Genomic DNA, 19,768 nt, shown 5'->3' with positions numbered 1-19,768 from the left:
TTAAGGACCTCATAAAAGCCAAGGAAAGGACGTATAAGGTAGCAAAATTCACTGGGAAGTTCGATGATTGGGAAGCTTTTAAAATCTAACAAAAAGCAACTAAAAAAGACTATAAGAAGGGAAGAGATAAAATACGAAGGCAGACTAGCCAAAAATATAAAGCAGGATACCAAAGGTTTTTTTCGTTTATATAAAGAGTTAAGGGGAGGTGAGAGTTGATATTGGACCACTGGAAAATGTGCTGGTGAGGTAGCAATAGGGGACAAAGAAATGGCAGATGAAATGTCAGAAAGGATAGGGAGGGAGGCAAAAGAGGTGGAGGCGTGGCACTGCTGATTAGAGATAGTGTCACAGCTGCACAAAAGGAGAAAGTAATGGAGAGATTGTCTACTGAGTCTCTGTGGGTGGAAGCTAGGAACAGCAAGAGGCCAATAACTCTACTGGGTGCTTTTTTATGGACCACCCAATAGTAACAGGGTCATCGAGGAGCAGCTAGGGAGACAGATTCTGGAAAGATGCAATAACAACAGACCTGGGAGATTTTAATTTCCCAAATACTGATTGGCATCTCCCAAGAGCAAGGAGTTTAGATAGAGTGGAGTTTGTTAGGTGTATTCAGGAAGGTTTCCTGACACCATATGTAGATAAGAGGAGAGGCTGGAATTCATATGGTATTGGGAAATGAACCTGGTCAGGTAACAGGTCTCTCAGCATATTGGAGATAGTGATCACAATTCTGTCTCCTTTACCATAGTATTGGAGAAGGATAGGAACAGACAAGTTAGGAAAGCATTTAATTGGAGTAAGGGGAAACATGACACTGTCAGGCAGGAACTTGGAAGCATAAATTGGGAGCATATGTTCTCGGAAATGTACGGCAGAAATGTGGCAAATGTTAAAGGGATATTTGCATGGAATTCTGCACAGGTACATTCCAATGAGACAGGGAAAGGATGGTAGGGTACAGGAACCATGGTGAACAAAGGCTGTTGTAAATCTAGTCAAGAAGAAAAGAAAAGCTTATGAAAGATTCAAAAAACTAGGTAATGATAGAGATCTAGAAGATTATAAAGCTAGCAGGAAGGAGCTTAAGAATAAAATTAGTGAGCCAGAACGGACCACGAAAAGGCCTTGGCAAGCAGGATTAAGGAAAACCCCAAGGCATTCCACAAGTATGTGAAGAGCAAGAGGATAAGACGTGAGAGAATAGGACCAATCAAGTGCAATAGTGAAAAAATGTGTATGGAACCAGAGGAAATAGCAGAGGTACTTAATGAATACTTTGCTTCAGTACTCACTAAAGAAAAGGACCTTGGCGATTGCAGGGGATGGCTTACAGCAGACTGAAAAGCTTGAGCATGTAGACATTAAGAAAGAGGACGTGCTTGAGTTTTTGGAAAGCATCAAATTAAATAAGTCACCGGATCCGGACGAGATATACCCCAGGCTACTGTGGGGGGCGAGGGAGGAGATTGCTGAGCCTCTGGCAATGATCTTTGCATCATCAATGGGGATGGGAGTTCTGGAGGATTGCCGATGTTATTCCCTTATTCAAGTAAGGGAGTAGAGATAGTCCAGGAAATTATAAACCAGTGAGTCTTACTTCAGTGGTTGGTAAGTTGATGGAGATTATCCTGAGAGGGATAATATGATTAGTAATAGCATGGCTTTGCCTTACGAGCCTGATTGAATTTTTTGAGGATGTGGCTAAACACATTGATGAAGGTAGATCAGTAGATGTAGTGTATATGGATTTCAGCAAGGCATTTAATAAGGTACCCCATGCAAGGCTTATTGAGAAAGTAAGGTGACATGGATCCAAGGGGACCTTGCTTTGTGGATCCAGAAGGCAAAGGGTGGTTGTAGACAGGTCATATTCTGCATGGAGGTCTGACACCAGTGGTGTGCCTCAGGGATCTGTTCTGGGACCCTTACTCTTTGTGATTTTTATAAATGACCTGGATGAAGAAGTGGAGGGATGGTTTAGAAAATTTGCTGATGACAATGTTGGGGCTGTTATGGATAGTGTGGAGGGCTGTCAGAGGTTACAGCGGGACATTGATAGGATGCAAAATTGGGTTGAGAAATGACAGGTGGAGTTCAACCCAGATAAGCTTGAGGAGGTTCATTTTGGTAGGTCAAATATGATGGCAGAATATATTATTAATGGTAAAACTCTTGGCAGTATGGAGGATCAGAGGGATATTGGGGTCCATTCCATAGGACACTCAAAGCTGCTGCGCAGGTTGACTCTATGGCTATGAATGCATGTGATGCATTGGCTGTCATCAACTGTGGGATTGAGTTTAAGAGCCAAGAGGTAATGTTACAGCTATATAGGACCCTGGTCAGACCCCACTTGGAATACTGTCCTCAGTTCTGGTTGCCTCACTACAGGAAGGATGTGGAAACTGTAGAAAGGGTGCAGAGGAGATTTACAAGGATGTTGCCTGCATTGGGGAGCATGCCTTATGAGAATAGGTTTAGTGGACTTGGCCTTTTCTCCTTGGAGCAGGGGAGGATGAGAGGTGACCTGATAGAGGTGTATAAGTTGATGAGAGGCATTGATCATGTGGATAGTCAAAGGCTTTTTCCCAGGGCTGAAATGGCTAACATGAGATGGCACAGTTTTAAGGTGCTTGGAAGTAGGTACAGAGAAGTCAGGAGTAAATTTCTTATGCAGAGAGTAGTGAGTGTATGGAATGGGCTGCCAGCTACGGTGGTGGAGGCAGATGTGATAGAGTCTTTTAAGGGATTCCTGGATAGGTATTTGGAACTTGGGAAAATAGAGGGTTATGGGTAACCCGAGGTAATTTCTAAAGTAAGTACACGTTCGACACAGCATTGTGGGCCCAAGGGCCTGTATTGTGCTGCAGGTTTTCTATGTTTCTACACACAAAATGCTAGGGGAATACAGTAGGCCAGGCAGCTTCTATGGGTCAACTGTACTGAAATGAAATGTGAACTGTACTCTTTTCTGCTACTGCCTGGCCTGCTGAGTTCCTCCAGCATTTTTGTGTGTGTTACCCAATCCAGAATTACCATTTTCCTTTCTGGGCTCAACCACAAGCTGCTCTAAAAGGCCATCTTGCAGGTATTCTAGAAATTTCCTCTTGGCATCCAGCACCACTTTTCCAAATCTATCCACATATCAAAATCCCCCATGACTATCGTAACATTGCCCTTTTGACATGCATTTTCTATCTCCCATTGTAATTTGTAGCCCACATCCTGACTACTGCTCAGAGGCTTGTATAAAACTCCTAGCGGGGTCTTTTTCCCCTTAAAGTTTCTTAACTCTATCCACAAGGATTGACATCTTCTGATCTTGTCACCTCTTTCTAGGGATATGATTTTTTTACAAATAGATCCACCCCAATCCCTCTGCTTACCTGCCTGTCCTTTGACACAATGTACTTCCTTGAATGTTAAGTTCCCAACTATGATCTTCTTTCAGCCACAACTCAGTGATGCCCAAAACGTCACACCTGCCAATCTCTAAATGCACTAAAGATAATCGACCTTATTCCATATACTGCATACATTCAAATTCAAAATTCAAAGTGGAAAGGATGTTTCCCATGGTGGGAGGGTCAAGGACAAGAAGGCACAGCCTCAGGACAAAGGGGTGTCCTTTCAAGACAGCGATTTCTTTAGCCAAAGGGTGGTGAACTTGTGGAATTGCCTGCCACATGCAGCTGTGGAGGTCAGGTTGTTGGGAGTATTTAAGGCAGAGATTGATAGGGTTTTGATTGGACATGGCATCAAAGGTTATGGGAAGAAGGCCGGGAACTGGAGTTGATGGGGAGAAAAAAGAGGATCAACCATGATTGAATTCGATTGGCCAGATGGCCTAATTCTGCTCCTGCCTTAAATGTAACACACCCGTGTCTGTATTCATCACCATTTTTGATTTTGCCCCCATTACACTTCAACTCATCCCACTGACTGCAATTTTGCCCTATTATTTGTCTGTCAATCTGACTACACACTACCTCTGTTTGTTTACCAACTGTCCTATCCTCAGCCCTATCACTCCGCTTCCCATTCTGCCCTCCCCTGTCAAATTGGCTTAAAACCTCCCCTAACAGCTCTATCAAACCTACCCATAAAGTTATTGACCTCCCTTGGGTTCAGATCCTTTTGGTAAAAGTCGCACCTTCCCCAGAAGAGATCCCAATGATCCAGAAATCTGAAACCCTGCTCCCTGCACCAATTATCCTACTTTTACCCCCATTGGTGCATGGCACAGGCAGCAACCCAGAGAATACTACCCTAACCTCCTGCTTTTCAGCTTTCTACCTAACAGTTGTTGGGTAATAACTTTTCCTGAATATGGTGGTGTAGGACTTATGGCTCTTGTACCTTCTGCCTGATGGTAGTAGCAAGAAGAGAGAAAGGAAATCGAGATAGTGGGATTTAGACTGTTGTCTCCTTTGGCAGGTATAGTGAAGAAATGGCAGATGAATTGAGTATAGGAGATGGGATGTCATGTTGAAGTTGTTGATTTGGAGTATTATGTGCCAGTTTGGTCACCCACCTACAGGAAAGATAAATAAGTTTGAAAGAGTACAGAGAAAATTTACAAGGATGTTTCTGGGACTAGAGGACCTGAATTATAAGGAAAGATTGAATAGGTTAGGTCTTTATTCCTTGGAATGCAGAGGAGTGAAGGAAGATTTGATAGAGGTATACAAAATTATGTGGAATATAGATAGTGTAAATGCAAGCAGGCTTTTCCCACTGAGGTTGGTTGGGACTTCAACCAGAAGTCATGGGTTAAGGGTAAAAGGTAAAAAGTTTACAGGGAGCATGAGGGAAAACCTCTTCACTCAGAGAGTAATGAGAGTGTGGAATGAGCTGCCAACATAAGTGTTAAGCTTGCATAACATGCAAGCTTAATTTCAACATTTAAAAGAAGTTTGGATACTGTAGGTACATGGATGGCAGGGTTATGGATGGCTATAGTTCAGGTGGGAAAGAGCCTATTTCTGTGCTGCACTTCTCTATGACTCCAATCTCCATCGGCACAGGTGCAAAACAAGGCTGTGCGCTCAGCCCCCTGCTCTACTCACTTTATACTTATGACTGTGAGGCTCAGCAGACATCCAATGCCATATTTAAGTCTGATGACGACACCACAGTAACTTGCCGAATTGAAGGTGTTATGAATTGACATATAGGAGAGTGAAAACCTGGTTGAGTGTTGCCACAACCCTTCCTTCCCGTCAGCAAAAGTAAAGAGCTGATTATCAATGACAGGAGAAAGAAGCCAAAGATCCATGAGCCAGTCCTCCTTAACGGATCGGAAGAGGAGTGGATAAGTAACTTTAAATTCTTTGGCATTGCCATAGATGCACAGTGGGGAGTTTTCTAACTGGTTGCACCATGTCCTGTGGCGCATGGCCAAGTGGTTAAGGCATTGGACTAGCGATCTGAAGGTCGTGAGTTTGAGCCCCAGCTGAGGCAGCGTGTTGTATTCTTGAGCAAGGCACTTAACCACACATTGCTCCAGTCTACCCAGCTGAAAATGGGTATTGGCAACCCTGCGATAGACTGGCATCCTATCCAGGGAGGGGAGTCTCGTACTTTTAGTCACTTCACACCACGGAAACCAGTATAACCATATAACCATATAACAATTACAGCATGGAAATAGGCCACCTCGACCCTTCTAGTCCATGCCGAACGCTTACTCTCACCTAGTCCCACTGGCCCACATTCAGCCCATAACCCTCCATTCCTTTCCTGTTCATATACCTATCCAATTTTACTTTAAATTACAATACCGAACCACTTCTACTGGAAGCTCGTTCCACACAGCTACCACTCTCCGAGTAAAGAAATTCCCCCTCGTGTTACCCTTAAACTTTTGCTCCTAACTCTCAACTCTTCCTTTTGTTTGAATCTCCCCTACTCTCAATGGAAAAAGCCACGTCAACTCTATCTATCCCCCTCATAATTTTAAATACCTCTATAAAGTCCCCTCTCAACCTTCTATGCTCCAAAGAATAAAGACCTAACTTGTTCAACCTTTCCATATAACTTAGGTGCTGAAACCCAGGTAACATTCTAGTAAATCTTCTCTGTACTCTCTCTATTTTGTTGATATCTTTCCTATAATTCGGTGACCAGAACTGTACACAATACTCCAAATTCAGCCTTACCAGTGCCTTGTACAATTTTAACATTACATCCTAACTCCTCTACTAAATGCTCTGATTTATAAAGGCCAGCATACCAAAAGCTTTCTTCACCACCCTATTCACATGAGATTCCACCTTCAGGGAACTATGCACCATTATTCCTAGATCACTCTGTTCTACTGCATTCTTCAATGCCCTACCATTTACCATGCATGTCCTATTTGGATTATTCCTACCAAAATGTAGCACTTATCAGCATTAAACTCCATCTGCCATTTTCAGCCCACTCTTCTAACTGTCCTAAATCTCTCTGCAAACTTTGAAAACCTACTTCATTATCCACAATGCCACCTATCTTAGTATCATCTGCATGCTTACTCATCCAATTTACCACCCCATCATCCAGATCATTAATGTAAATGTCAAACAACATTGGACTCAGTATAGATCCCTGAGGCACAACACTAGTCACTGACCTCCAATCTGACAAAGAGTTATCAACCACTACTCTCTGGCATCTCCCATCCAGCCACTGTTGAATCCATTTTACTACTTCAATATTAATACCTAACAATTGAACTTTCCTAACTAACCTTCCATGCAGAACCTTGTCAAAGGCCTTACTGAAGTCCATATAGACAACATCCACTGCTTTACCTTCATCAACTTTCCTCATAACCTCTTCAAAAAATTCAATAAGATCTGTCAAACATGACCTTCCACACACAAATCCATGCTGACTGTTCCTAATCAGACCCTGTCTATCCAGATAATTATATATACCATCTCTAAGAATACTTTCCATTAATTTACCCACCACCAACATCAAACTGACAGGCCTACAATTGCTAGGCTTACTCTTAGAACCCTTTTTAAACAATTGAACCACATGAGCAATACACCAATCCTCCAGCACCATCCCCGTTTCTAACTTGAAATATTTGTCAGAACCCCTGCTATTTCTACACTAACTTCCCTCAAGGTCCTAGGGAATATCCTGTCAGGCTGTTTCCCTTACCTTACGCAATTCAATATCCTTCTCCTTAGTGAACACCGAAGAAAAGAAATTGTTCAAAATCTCCCCCATCTCTTTCGGCTCCACACATAGCTGTCCGCTCTGATTCTCTAAGCACTGGCCTGATGAGCCTATAAGGCTCAGGACAGACTTTGACTTTAACTTTAATTTAACTAGCACCATGGCCTGGTATGGAAACACCAATGCCCAAGAATGGAAATCTACAGAAAGTGGTTGTTACTATCCAGTGCATCCCAGGCAAAGCATGGAGCACTGCCACAAGAAAGCAGCATCCATTACCAAGGACCCACCATCCAGGCCATGCTCTTTTCTCAATACTACCATCAGGCAGAAGGTATTGAAGCCTTAGGTCCCACAATATCAGTTTCAGGAACAGTTATTACCCAATAACCATTACACTCCTGAACCAGCATGGATAATTTCACTGATTCTATGACCTACAGACTCACATTCAAGGACTCTTTACAACTCATGTTCTCAGTATTTTTTTTGTTTGTACAACTTTGTCTCCTTTTGCACACTGGTTGTTTGTCAAGTCTTTGCTTATGTGTAATTTTTCTGTTGTATTTCTTTATTTTTCTGTAAAATACCTCCAAGAAAATGAATCTCTTTGATCATAAATTTACTTCAATCTTTGAACTACTAATTCATGTGGTGGTGAAAGTTATGGATAGTGATGAAAACTGTCAAGTTGTGGATAGCAGGAGATCGATCAGTTGGAGATTTTGGCAGAGAAATGGGAGATGAAATTTAATTCAAACAAATGAGAAGGGATGTATTTCGGGAGGTCAGAGGAAAGAGAACAGCAAGATCCTTAGGAGCACCAAAATATACAGGGTTCTTGGGGTGCAAGTTTATGGGTCCCTGAAAAGGTGGTAGGAGTGTAAAGCATGCCTTCATTGGTTGGTCATTGAGTGTATATCACTTTAGTAAGGCCACATCTGAAGTTCTGTTTACACTTGTGGTCACTACACTAAAGGAGAATGTCGAGGCATTGGAGCAGTGAAGGTTCATCAGCATGTTTCTTGTGCTAAAGAAGGTATATTAGGAGAAGCTGGACAAGCTTGTTTTCTTTAGAATATTGAAGGCTGAGAGAAAATCAGATACAAGTACGACAGGCATAGAAGAGTCAGTCTTCTTCTGCAGAGTGTAGATGTCAAATACTTCAATGCATAGGCTTAATGGAGAAACAGTTAAAGGAGATGTTCGAGGTGTTGTTGTTTTAACAGGAGTGGTAGGTGGCTGGAACACACTGTCGGGAAGATAACAGAAGCAGATACTGTACAACAGCAATGTTTAAGAACCAATTTGGGCCTGTTCTAGTTGTGTAACTGTAGTCTGATCTCCTTGTCATTGGTGATACCACATACAGACCAGAGTTCCGTGTTAGGCTTTAATCATGAGTGTTTCTCTGCTAGATATCACAGTGCCTAACAAGACACATTACAACCACGTACTACATCCAGGGCTACTCAACATGGATTGCACATTTCTGTGACCTTCTGTTAGTTACCATAGATTCTGGTACCAACCAAGTGAACAATCCTCAACATATGACACAGTGACAAGCCCAGTTATATCCCCTTATTTACTGCCTGCGATATGAACACATTTTCCTTTTCTGTGGTTGTACATAGTTGGTCTTCTCCATAGTCTCGCTGAGACTGCAAACTCGCTGGTGAACACAACGTTGCAGTACTTGGGTTAAAAATCACACTGAATGTAATAATGGGCTGCTGATCTGGTGTGCACCAGGGTTGTCAGTAAATTACACTGAGATAAGCACAAATCTCTTATTCAGGTACAACTTTGACAATGTTTCTCACCTTCTGTATGCCACCTTGGCTGAACAGAGGAGCAGTTTAGTAATAGACTAAGACAACTGTGCTGCTCCAAAGAGCGGTATATGAGGTCATTCATATACCTCAGCCATTAGGCTCTATAATGACTCAACCTATAACCGGGGAAGTGATGGTCCCCTCCTGTTAGACTGTTTGAGATAACTTATTTTTTATTCTTTCTTACTTTTCTAATTTTTGTATATTTGTATATCTATGCATTTGTAATGCTACTATTACAGTGTAATTTCCTTTGGATCAACAAAGTATCTATTTACAAGTCCATCGCTGCATAATTAACATTCATTTCATGAGGACAAGAGTACAAAAGCAAAGTTGTAATAATGGTGTTTAAAAGGCATTGGTCAGAGTGCACTTGAAGTATTGTAAGCAGTCTTAGGATGTGCTGACGTTGGAGAGGGCTCACGAGAGTTATTCTGGGAAAGAAAGGGTTAACATACAAGTAGGTTTAAATGGCTCTAGGTCTCTATCTGCAGGAGTTTAGAAACATGAGGCAGCATCTTATTGAAACCTATTGAATATTGAAAAGCCGTAGAATGGATGTGATGTTTCCTATAGTGGGGGAGACTAGGACCAGAGGATACAACTCAACATAAAAGGACATGTATTTAGAAGAGAAATGAGGAGGAATTTCTTTAGCTGTTGGGTGATGAATCTGTGGAATTCATTGCCAAAGTCGAAATGAACATTCAACACAGTTCATCAATTCTCCAGCATTGTAACTAGGCAGTGAAAGACTATCAACAACACTTTTCATGACAAGACTCTAGAGGTGTTACCAGATGTTAGTTCAATCTTATGTATATGGTCAACTCCAGACAGTGTAAATACTGGAGCTGTATCTACATAGGGATGTGCGTACTCGAAAGCACAATCATACAGAGACGTGTATCACTATCCCTGTACACACAGTGACGTGTATCGCAGTCCCGGTACACACAGTGACGTGTATCGCAGTCCCGGTACACACAGTGACGTGTATCGCTTTCCCCGTTCGTACAGTGACATGCATCACAGTCCCCGTGCACACAGTGACGTGCATCACAGTCCCTGTGCACACAGTGACATGTATCATAGTCCGGTACACACAGTGACGTGTATTGCAATCCCGGTACACACAGTGACGTGTATCGCAGTCCCCGTACACACAGTGACGTGTATCACAATCCAAGTACACACAGTGACGTGCATCACAGTCCCGGTACACACAGTGATGTGTATCGCTTTCCCCGTTCGCACAGTGACATGCATCACAGTCCTGGTTCACACAGTGACGTGCATCACAGTCCCGGTTCACACAGTGACGTGCATCACAGTCCCGGTACACACAGTGACGTGCATCACAGTCCCGGTACACACAGTGACGTGCATCACAGTCCCCATGCGCACAGTGATGTGTATCGCTTTCCCCGTTCGCACAGTGACGTGCATCACAGTCCTGGTACACACAGTGACGTGCATCACAGTCCCGGTTCACACAGTGACGTGCATCACAGTCCCGGTACACACAGTGACGTGCATCACAGTCCCGGTACACACAGTGACGTGCATCACAGTCCCCATGCGCACAGTGATGTGTATCGCTTTCCCCGTTCGCACAGTGACGTGCATCACAGTCCTGGTACACACAGTGACCCCTATCACTGGACACAGTACACACAGTGACGTGCATCACAGTCCCGGTACACACAGTGACGTGCATCACAGTCCCGGTACACACAGTGACGTGCATCACAGTCCCGGTACACACAGTGACGTGCATCACAGTCCCAGTACACACAGTGACGTGCATCACAGTCCCGGTACACACAGTGACCCCTATCACTGGACACAGTACACACAGTGACGTGCATCACAGTCCCGGTTCACACAGTGACGTGCATCACAGTCCCGGTTCACACAGTGACGTGCATCACAGTCCCGGTACACACAGTGACGTGCATCACAGTCCCGGTACACACAGTGACGTGCATCACAGTCCCGGTACACACAGTGACGTGCATCACAGTCCCAGTACACACAGTGACGTGCATCACAGTCCCGGTACACACAGTGACCCCTATCACTGGACACAGTACACACAGTGATATCTATCACTGGACACAGTACATACTGCGATCTCTATCACTGGATGCAGTACACACGGGTATTTATCACTGGACACAGTACACACAGGGATATTTATCACTGGACACAGGACACACAGGGATATTTATCACTGGACACAGGACACACAGGGATATTTATCACTGTGATGGCATATCTAGTTCTGTGAATGATTGCTGGTGACCTTTCTTGAATTGAATTTCTATATTTTCTGTGTAAAACAAAATTCCAATTCTCTCTCCATCCAATGGATGATGGAATGTACGTTGTGTGTTCAGATTTACTCTCAAGCCTGCCGCTGTTTACAGAATTATTAAGAAGTTTGAGAGTACAGGCCCTGCTCTAACACTCAAACAACAACACTTACCCTGACTCAATCCAGGAAGGTTACACTCTGTAATGTTGCCCAGTCTGTCTACAAGTTATTCACCATTAAAAAAGCATTCTGAATTTTGTTCCTCACACCTCACTGTGTATTTGTGGTGAACAGATGGCTGCTTTGTCGCTTTGTCAGAGGAGTACTGAACATGAACAGTGAGAACACGTGACAGGGTTAGTGTTGGAAAAGAGTCATTGCTCTGCCTGCTACATACTTCTGTCCTGACACAAACAACACAAGATGCCATCTTTCATTTCTGTCTCCACTGCAGCGTGGAAAGCCATATTCAATCCAAATCCCATTTCCGATTCCCACACAGAGACCCACCCCCTCCCCTCCCTTCAGCTTGATTCCTCTTCAACCATCCTGAAGCTGAAACCTAGTTACTTGAGGATCCACACTCACTTCTGTCCCAGTGGTGGACCTAGTTTTTCCAGAAGCTGGATGACCAATGATCAGTAGTCCAGTAGTCACCAGCCAGTAATAAACTGTGGTGTGAGAAAGATGCTGGAATCTGGAAGAGAAAGCAGAATGGTGAAAGAACTCAACAGGTCAAGCAGCATCTGGGGAGGCAGAAGAAGCAGGTCAACATGTTAGGTTGTGACACTGTATCAAGATTTGGAAGGGGAGAGGGAAATATTGTCAGTGTATAGCAGTATCAGAGAGATGGAGGCTGATTGGTTATAAGTGGAGATATATGGAGACATATGGAGAGGGTATTTCAGCCGTGGACTGTGAAAGTTGGAGGTTGGTCATGGGACTAACAAACACACCCTGAAAAAACCTAGAGCTACAGAAGTGCCATCAGAAGCTCCTCCTGGGAGAGGAAGGATCTTGAACACAGGATGGGCCAACTCCTGGAGACAACGTGAAAGCCTGGCCCAGGACAGGGGACTCTGGTGTGCTTCTATTGGCTGCTGATGCCTGAGTAAGGTTGATGGACAAAGAGAGAGAGAGATGGGGAGGAGATGATGGGCAAATTTTAGGTATCCCACACTCATCATCCACCTCCTCTTCTGCTTCTTTTGTTCACTTCTTGCATCCCCCCCCCCCCCCCCCCCCACCACCTACCCTTCATCTAGTTCCAGCTCCAACCCAGCTTTCTCTCATACCGGCAAACTTTCTTCTACAGGGCCTTCACACAAAATGTTGGCTTACATCTTTTGGCTCCACAAATGTTGCTTGACCCACTGTGTTCAGCATTCTGTTTTTTTGTTCTCATAAATGACAGTAATTAATAGAATTATAGCACAGTCCACCACAATAATTACTTACCAAAGTAACTAGCAGAGTAACTACCCTGAAAAAATATCCATTTTACTGCAGAGGAAGTAGCTAGATGCATAACCAAGTGATCTTGCAGAGAAATCCATGCAGTGGATCTCTGAGGATCCATCATCAAGATGTAACTGCCCATCAAAGTGCAGACAAGGAGCAACAAGCTCTTGGCTTTGCATCTCATCTAGAGACACAACCACTTCCTTAAGAAACCTTCAGCACTCATTGAGACTTTGTCTCTGTGACTTCTGCAGGTGCCAAGAAGGCAAGAACCAGCAATGGGTAATAGTTACTATTGCAGATCATCATAACGTGTTGCTAATGTTGGGAAACCATTGCTGCACAGTCAATAACATGGCCCCATTTCACAGTCTGAGTTTGACCAGAGTATAAAAAGACAACATTCACGAGTCCATCAAACAGATTGAGAGTGTAGATCTAGATGGCAAGATGGCCCCAGTAAACTACAGCGACATTCTGTAGGCTACATACAATACTTAACTGTAGTTACCTCTTCTGAATTACCTTCAATGCAATCTGCAGCATGTAACCTCCCATCAAGCAATGTACTTTTAAATCAACCTAAGACTTCAGATTTCACAATCTTCTGACAGACCTGGAGAACTTTAAGTGGATGAAGGTTCATTTGCCAGGCGAGAAGTGAGGAAGGGGCGGAGGGTCTCAAGTCCTGTTGAAACATTGAGGAATGAGACCCCCTCTACCCACTATCTTGTTAACAAAAGTGTAGTCGCAGGAGAACAAATTGAGGATCTAAAAACAAGATTGCTGTATCGGCAAGAAATGGGAAATTGTTGTGTTCTATGTTTGACTGAGACATGGCTTACTCACAGCGTGGCAGATAAGGCTTCTCAATTCACAGGATTGCCTGAACTGCAGACTTGGAAAAGGCAAAAGGTGGAGGTTTGTGTTTCATGATAAACTATTCATGCTGCTCCAATGCTAGTTATTACAAACTCATATTCCCCACCTTGAACACCTAATGATCAAATGCCATCTGTTTTATTTACCAAGGGAGTTCTCCTCCATTATCCTGACCTCAGTTTACATACCACCAGCAGCTGACTATAATTAAGTGTTTGAGATACTGCATGATGCTGTCACCAAACAAGACTCATTTCAAATCAGCGTCAGGGATTTCAACTAGACTTGTTTGAAGAAAGCCCTGCCCAATTACCATCAGCATATAACCTGTAGCACCAGAGATCCCAACATATTAGACCACTGTTATACTAAGATAAGGAATGCCGGTCGCTCCAAGACCAGACCACATTTTAGTAAATCTGAACACTTGGCTGTGTGTCTCTTAGCTGCTTACAGGCAGAGGCTAAAGAGCAAAGCTCCAGAGATCAGGATGACAAAGATTGGTCACAGGAGGCTGAGGAGCTGCTACGAGATTACTTGAAGTCGGTGGACTGGGCTGTGTTCAAGGGCTCATTTATGGATCTGAATGAATACACTATAGCTGTCACGGACTTTATTAAAACAGTTGTAGACAAATGTGTACCCACAAATCATTCAGTCTTCCCAAAGCAGAAGCCCTGGATGAGCTATGAGATCTGAGGGCCAGCTCAGAGGTATTCAAGTCTGGTAACCAAGAAAGTTACAAGAAGTCCAGCAATTCCAGACTAAACTTGAATCAATGAAGGATGCTCTACAATTGTGGCAGGGCTTGAATGCTAATAACTCTTATAAAGTTAAATGATGCGGCATAGATGACAACAGGGCTTCACTTCCAGATGAGTTGGATATCTTCTATGCTCACCTTGATTGTGAAGACATGGAGGAACCACCATCAACTCCCACAGCCCCGATGATCCTGTGGTTTGAATCTCTGAAGCCAATGTGAGAGCAGCCTTCAGGAGGGTGAGCACGTGAAAAGCATCCAGCCCAGATTGACGGCCAAGTGCTAAGGACCTGCGTTGATCAACTGGTTGGAATGTTCACTGAGATCTTTAACCTCTCACTTCAGTAGACTGAGTTACCCACCTGTTTCAAGCAGATTTCACTTATATCGGTGCCTACAAAGAATGTGGTTACCTGCCTCAATGACTATCATCCATTCGCCCTTACATCCACTTTGATGAAGTGTTTTGAGAGGTTGGTGATGAAATATCAACTCTTGCCTGAGAAGTGACAGCAGATGCCATCTCATTGACTCTTCACTCAACCCTGGAATATCTGAACAGCAAGGATGCAGACATCAAGATGCTCTTCATTGGCTACAGTTGAGCATTCAATGACATCATCCCCTCAAAACTAATCAATAAGCTTCAATACCTCCTTGTGCAATGGGATCCTCAGTTTCCTCACTTGTAGACCCCAGTCAATTTGGATTGGCAACAATATCTCCTCCTCAATCTCCATCAGCACAGTTGCACCACAAGGCTGTGAGCTCTGTCCCTGCTCTGCTTGCTTTATACTTATGACTGTGTGGCTAAGCACAGCTCCAAACAGTTTGCTGTCGTTGGCTAAATCAAAGGTGGTGACAAATCAGCATATAGGAGTGAGACTGAAAATCTGGCTGAGTGGTGCCACAACAACAACTTCCCACTCAATGTCAGCAAGACCAAGGAGCTGATTATTGACTTCAGGAGGAGGAAACTAGAGGTCCATCAGCTAGTCCTCATCAGAAGATCAGAGGTGCAGAAGGTCAGCAACTTTAAATTCCTCAGTGTTATAATTTCGGAGGATCTGTCCTGGGCCCAGCATAAAGTGCAATTATGTAGAAAGCATGGCAGTGCCTTGACTTCCTAAGAAGTTTGTGAAGATTCAGCTTGATATCTAAAATTTTGACATACTTCCATATAAAAGTGATGGAGAGTATACTGACTGCCTGCATCACAGCCTGCTGTGGAAACACCAATGCCCTTGAACAGAAAATCCGACAAAACCAGCCCAGTCGATCACAGGTAAAGCCGTCCCCTCCATTGAGTGTACCTATACAGAGCATTGTTGCAGGGAAGTACCATACATTATCAGGAACCCCCACCACCCAGGTCACGCTCCTTTCTTACTGCTGCCATCAGGAAGAAGTTACAGGAGCCTCAGGACTCACACCAGCGGGTTCAGGAACAGTTACTGCCCTTCAACCATCAGGCTTCTGATCCAAAGGGGATAACTTCATTCAATTTCACTTGCTTCATCACTGAACTGTTCCCACAGCCTAGGTACTCACTTTCAAGGACTCTTCATCTCATGTTCTCAATATTTATTGCTTATTTATGTATTATTATTACATATTGAAGGGAATACTTCAAAAAAGGTGGCATCTGCCATTAAGGACCCCCATCACCCAGGACATGTCCTCTTCTCATTGCTACCATCAAGGAGTTACAGGAGTTCAACATTTCAAGAATAGCTTCTTTCTCTCTGCCATCAGATTTCTGAATGCACAATGAACACAATTTTTTCCTTTTGTTTTTCTCTCTTTGCACTACTTATTTATTTTTTCCATATACGGTACTAAGCACATGTATTTAGCTAGAGTGCCTAAGACTTTTTGCACTGCTCTGAGTAATTTTATGTATTGCTGCGGCAAACAAAAAGTCATTGCATTTGTGAGTGATGATAAACCTGATTCTGATAAGGGTCCCTATTATTCTGGGAGTGGGAAGCAGTCAGGGAGAGGGGTATCATGGTTGGGAAAAGGGGAAGGGAGATGGAAGCATCAGAGAGACATTCTGTAATGATCAATAAACCAATTGTTTGGAATCAAATTGCCTTGCCTGGTTTCTCAGGGCTGGGTGTGCTTGCACCCGCCCCACACTGCAACCTGACAATCCTTCTCTACCACCTGTTCCCGCACCCTTCCTACTGCACTCTACCCTCATAATTCCCAACAGCTTTTGCTGCTGCCAGATTTACAAATGTGCTCTCCGCTCCATGTTGATAAATACAGTACTGTGCAAAATCTTAGGCACCCTAGCTATCTATATCTATCTATATATGTATGTGTGTGTGTGTGTGTGTGCGCGCCTAACACTTTTGAGCAATATTGCACATATATTTCTTATTGTAATTTATAGTATTTATTATTCTGTATTGCAATGTACTGCTGCCACATAACAAATTTCACCACATATGCCAGAGATATTAAACCTGATTATGATTCATTCTGATGCATTTCATCCAATGTCCTCATTTTTCTAATTTCAGATTAAATTCTTTCAACGTTGAGAATAGTGATTTGGATAATTTATAGTTCCTACATGCAATACAATATACCCCTAACCTCATAAAATTCAATGCAATGAAAACAAACAACATGCAGCCGGTCTAATCACTTCTGGAAGAGATTTCTGCATGAGTTGTATAGGTACTGGCCCGGACAGAATGAGCTTCAGTTAGAGGAAGCTCCCCCACCTCCACCTCCAACCACCCCCCCACCCCCCCATCAGGTTTCCTGGCTCTGCCTGTTACTCTGACAGGTTGTGAGGCACTTTAATTAGAAACAATCTGCAGGACATTATTGCAGAAACTCAGCCTCTTAAAACCTTGCACTGCCTTTGAAACTCTGCTTCAGTTCAGCACTCCAACTCATTGTTTGGGCCCTGAAGAGCTCAACAATTCACCATCTGGAATCATGGCACAAACTGCTGAGCCCACCTGCACAATACAATCACCACCCGAATTGCAACGAGACAACACCAACTACAAACTCAGCTCAGAGTGAAACCCCATTCACAATGAGACAACACCAACTACAAACTCAGCTCAGAGTGAAACCCCATTCACAATGAGACAACACAACAGCAAACTCAGGTCAGAGTGAAACCCCATTCACGATGAGACAACACCAACTACAAACTCAGGTCAGAGTGAAACCCCATTCACAATGAGACAACACAACAGCAAACTCAGGTCAGAGTGAAACCCCATTCACGATGAGACAACACCAACTACAAACTCAGGTCAGAGTGAAACCCCATTCACGATGAGACAACACCAACTACAAACTCAGGTCAGAGTGAAACCCCATTCACGATGAGACAACACCAACTACAAACTCAGCTCAGAGTGAAACCCCATTCACAATGAGACAACACAACAGCAAACTCAGGTCAGAGTGAAACCCCATTCACAATGAGACAACACAACAGCAAACTCAGGTCAGAGTGAAACCCCATTCACGATGAGACAACACAACAGCAAACTCAGGTCAGAGTGAAACCCCATTCACGATGAGACAACACCAACTACAAACTCAGGTCAGAGTGAAACCCCATTCACAATGAGACAACACAACAGCAAACTCAGGTCAGAGTGAAACCCCATTCACGATGAGACAACACAACAGCAAACTCAGGTCAGAGTGAAACCCCATTCACGATGAGACAACACAACAGCAAACTCAGGTCAGAGTGAAACCCCATTCACGATGAGACAACACCAACTACAAACTCAGGTCAGAGTGAAACCCCATTCACAATGAGACAACACAACAGCAAACTCAGGTCAGAGTGAAACCCCATTCACGATGAGACAACACAACAGCAAACTCAGGTCAGAGTGAAACCCCATTCACGATGAGACAACACAACAGCAAACTCAGGTCAGAGTGAAACCCCATTCACGATGAGACAACACCAACTACAAACTCAGGTCAGAGTGAAACCCCATTCACGATGAGACAACACAACAGCAAACTCAGGTCAGAGTGAAACCCCATTCACGATGAGACAACACAACAGCAAACTCAGGTCAGAGTGAAACCCCATTCACGATGAGACAACACCAACTACAAACTCAGGTCAGAGTGAAACCCCATTCACAATGAGACAATCCAACTGCAATCTCAGCTCAGAGTGAAACCCACATGCCATCTGTGAGAGAACTGAACATTTTCCAATCCCAACCTACATGTTCAGGCTCTTAATGAAAGTTCTACCAGTATTTCATATTGGTGTCCACCAAAACCAGAGCCCAGGAGATTAACTGGAAGTGAGGCTGAAAGGGAGGGTGTCACTGCCTACTCCTCCCAACAGATTCTGCCGGTAGTGAGGGTGAAGTGGGAGGATGTTACAGGAGATTCTGTAAGGCAGTGAGGATGAAGGGGGGATGTCACAGGAGATTATGCCGGTGGTGAGGATGAAGGGGGGATGTCACAGGAGATTATGCCGGTGGTGAGGGTGAAGTGTCGGATGCTACTGGAGATTATTGCCGGTGGAGAGTGTGAAGGGGGGATGTTACAGTAGATTATGCGGGTGGTGGGGGTGGAGGGGGATGTTACAGTAGATTATGCGGGTGGTGGGGGTGGAGGGGGATGTTACAGGAGATTATGACGGTGGTGAGGGTCATGGGGGAGTTTTACACAAGATTCTGCCGGTGCTGAGGGTGAAGGGGGGAATTTTACACGAGATTATGAGTGTGAAGGGGGAACATCACAAGAGATAATACCAGTGGTGAGGCTGAAGGGGAATGTTACAGGAGATACTGCCGGTGGTGAGGGTCAAGGGGGGATATTACAAAAGATTATGATGGTGAGGGTGAAAGGGGTGTGGGGATGTTACAGGAGATTCTGCCAGTGTTGAGGGGGAAGTGGGGTATGTTACAGAGGATTATGCCGGTGGAGAGAGTGATGGGGTGATGTTTGAGGAGTTTATGCTGGAGGGGAGGGTGAAGGGGGAAATTTACAGGAGATTATTCTGGCAGTGAGAGTGAAGGGTGTGGGGGGGGGGGTTATTTACAAGTGATTATGGTGCAGGTGAGGGTGAAGTGGGGAATGTCACAGGAGATTATGCTGGTGGTGAGGGTGAAGGGGCAATTTAACACGAGATTATGCCGGTGTTGAGGGTGAAGGGGGACAACACAGGAGATTATGCCGGTGGTGAGGGTGAACGGGGGACAACACAGGAGAATATGCCGGTGGTGAGGGTGAACGGGGGACAACACAGGAGATTATTGGCAGAGGTGAGGGTGAAGGGGGAATTTTACACGAGATTTT

The 19,768-nt window shown here is 44.1% G+C and overlaps 1 protein-coding gene across 3 annotated transcripts in view; it reads right to left on the bottom strand.

The window, feature by feature from the left end:
• apba2b (amyloid beta (A4) precursor protein-binding, family A, member 2b) overlaps positions 1-19,768 on the bottom strand; it is a 90,117-nt gene that overhangs the window by 52,670 nt on the left and 17,679 nt on the right. For 2 of the 3 annotated variants that reach the window (XM_059945840.1, XM_059945838.1), the window contains exon 2: positions 11,932-12,040. The exons of the other annotated variant lie outside the window; for it this stretch is intronic. The gene's annotated coding sequence lies outside the window, so the exon portion shown is untranslated. The remainder of the gene's footprint in view (positions 1-11,931; positions 12,041-19,768) is intronic. 3 annotated transcript variants of the gene reach the window in all.

This window comes from Hypanus sabinus, chromosome 21 (assembly GCF_030144855.1).
Source record: "Hypanus sabinus isolate sHypSab1 chromosome 21, sHypSab1.hap1, whole genome shotgun sequence".
NCBI classification, from domain to species: Eukaryota; Metazoa; Chordata; class Chondrichthyes; order Myliobatiformes; family Dasyatidae; genus Hypanus; species Hypanus sabinus.
This window is presented reverse-complemented; position numbering and strand designations above follow the sequence as displayed.